Source organism: Azolla caroliniana, unplaced genomic scaffold (genome assembly GCF_043228905.1).
Source record: "Azolla caroliniana isolate FFs.n. ecotype wild unplaced genomic scaffold, voAzoCaro1.0.p SCAF_16, whole genome shotgun sequence".
Lineage (NCBI taxonomy): Eukaryota > Viridiplantae > Streptophyta > Polypodiopsida > Salviniales > Salviniaceae > Azolla > Azolla caroliniana.
The window spans coordinates 17,861,884-17,864,590 of NW_028230451.1; the positions used below are offsets into that span (position 1 = coordinate 17,861,884).

At 38.9% G+C, this 2,707-nt stretch overlaps 3 non-coding genes across 3 annotated transcripts; all 3 read right to left on the bottom strand.

Moving 5' to 3' along the window:
- Positions 1-695: 695 nt before the first annotated feature.
- On the bottom strand, positions 696-768 carry TRNAK-UUU (transfer RNA lysine (anticodon UUU)). Its single transcript has one exon. It is a non-coding gene; the product is annotated as a tRNA-Lys (tRNA).
- An 870-nt stretch (positions 769-1,638) lies between these two features.
- TRNAK-UUU (transfer RNA lysine (anticodon UUU)) lies at positions 1,639-1,711 on the bottom strand. Its single transcript has one exon. It is a non-coding gene; the product is annotated as a tRNA-Lys (tRNA).
- Positions 1,712-2,292: 581 nt separating this feature from the next.
- TRNAK-UUU (transfer RNA lysine (anticodon UUU)) lies at positions 2,293-2,365 on the bottom strand. The gene has a single exon. It is a non-coding gene; the product is annotated as a tRNA-Lys (tRNA).
- Positions 2,366-2,707: the final 342 nt, after the last annotated feature.

The window sequence follows — 2,707 nt, forward strand, 5'->3', positions numbered from 1 at the left end:
ATATACATCAATTTTCTATAGTAAAACTTAAATGAAAGTAATACATTGATGGAGCCTAATGCGTCGCAGATCTCCTTTACCTTTGTGGTGTAGTCGGTCACCGACATGTCCCTTAGAACGAACATAAGGTTTAATGGAAGGTTTAGAACGAAAGAAAACACTGAGTACTCGGGAGAGAAAAAGAGAGCAAAAAATAGAGAAACATGATTCAAACAATACAATACGCTTTGTACATAGGATGTGCTCAGAGAGCACTTTTATACAAGTCCATACGAACTGACAGTAACGTACTGACTCGTACTTCAATGCTCATTAATGAGCCCCTACACTAACTCCCAAAATATATTTCTCCGTGGAATATCTATTCAACGACCTCCCGATTTACGCACTGATACGACCTTTAATTGCGCCCTAATTGCGCACCCCAAACTATAGAATATGCTCTATATATAGGATGTGCTCAAGGAGCACTTTTATACAAGTACATATGAATTGACAGTAAAGTATTGACTCGTACTTCAATGCTCATTAATGAGCCCCTACACTAACTCCCAAAATATATTTCTTCGTGGAATATCTATCCAACGGCCTCCCAATTTACGCACTGATACGACCTTTAATTGCGCACCCAATGTTCAGCTTGTATCAATATCGCATCATAATTCAAACGTAGGTGATAATAATAGTACAACCATCGCTATCTATGGGAATCGAACCCACGACCACGTGGTTAAAAGCCACGCGCTCTACCGACTGAGCTAAGACAGCTCCACGAAAATCTCTTTGTTAGCTTAATTTACTCATTGTATTGAAACAAAGCTAATACAACAAGAGTCCCCTCCACATAAATCTTGTGGTTATGTCAACACATTTAGAGTATTGAAACTAAGCTTATAACATCATAACTCAAATATATGTCATAATAATATAGGAGCATTCTCCGCCTGTAGGAATGAGATCCATGACCACGTGGTTAAAAGCCTTGCATTCTACCGAATGAGCTAACATGGCTTCACATAAGTTTGGTTGATAGGTCGACACCCTAAGATTATTGAAACTAAGCTAATAACACAATGTTGATGGGTGGGGGGTAAAGCCAAGAATAGTTTCACCCCCCTCCCAAGGGGTTGGGCGTGAGCAAGAGAAGAGATAGAGAACGAAAGAGAGACACAAAGCAAGTGAGAGAGGAACTTCTACTATTATCATTCATGCCCGGCCCTCATGGGTGCGGTTATATAGGTTCATGAGGGTTACAATTCAAGAAAATACAAGGAGATATATAGGGTAGTTACATACCCTTCTAACAAGTTACACCCACTTTACAACACTCTTCCAATTTGGCACACATGCACACAAATGTGCATGTGTTTACACATATCAATATACTTATTCTCAATTTTGTGCACACTTGCAACAATACTTTTAACACAACGAACTTATATTTAACCATCCACGTACCCTCACACTTATGCACACATTTACATATGATCCCACATATAACGCATAACAACATCCGCTATCGGTGCAATGGCTTTATGTACTTTTGCCCTGACCAATGCTCAATCTTTTGTGTTATGAAACCCTTATATCTATATCCCATAGTAGTTCAAAGAAAGGTGATCATAATATAACAACCATCATCGTTTATGGGAATCGAACCCACAACCACATGGTTAAAAGCCACGCGCTCTACCAACTAAGCTAAGACAACTCCACACAAATCTCATGGTTAGCATGAAATCATCACACTACGAAAATTATCTTAATAACATAACAACTGCTATGGGTTCTTCATTTTTAGGTCGACACACTAACATTAGTGAAACTCAACAAAAAACACACCAAAAACATCTGCTATTGGTGCGACAACTTTGTTTACACATTTGCTCTAGCCAATACTGCACGTTTTAAAATATCAACTGCCTATATCAATATCACATCCTAATTCAAACATATATGATAATAATGCAACAATCATCACCATCTGTGGGAATCAAACCTACGACCATGTGTTTACACATATCAATATAATCATTCTCACTTTTCTGCACACTTGCAACAATACTTTTAACACAACGACCTTACATTTAACCATCCACGTACCCTCACACTTATGCACTCATTCACATATGATCCTACATATTACACACAACAACAACATCCACCATCGGTGCGATGGCTTTGTTTTAAATTACTTTTGTTGTAGCCAATGCTCAATCTTCTGTGTCATGACACCCCTATATCTATATCCCATTGTAGTTCAAACAAATGTGATAATAATACAACAATCATCACTGTCTATGGGAATCGAACCCACGACCACATGGTTAAAAGCCACGCGCTCTATCGACTGAGCTAAGACGGCTCCACGCAAATCTTATTGTTAGCATGAAACCGCCATGTAAAAGTTAGCATGCGGAAGCTTGACAAAATTGATTTAGCCGGGCAGCAACAGAGAATAGAAAACACAAGTTCAATGGAAGCTTGAGAAAATACACGGGAGGGACAGAGAGAGAGCAGAACATAAAAATCTATTCTAAAATAATAATCCTCTGTGTCCATAGAATGTGCTCAGACAACACTTTTATACAACTCCATAAAGGACTAACAGAAGTACTGACAGGTACTTCAATGCTCATACGAGTGACTGTCACGAACTCCCAAAACTATGCCTACGTACTAGGTTGGATCCGGTAGGCCTCTAATG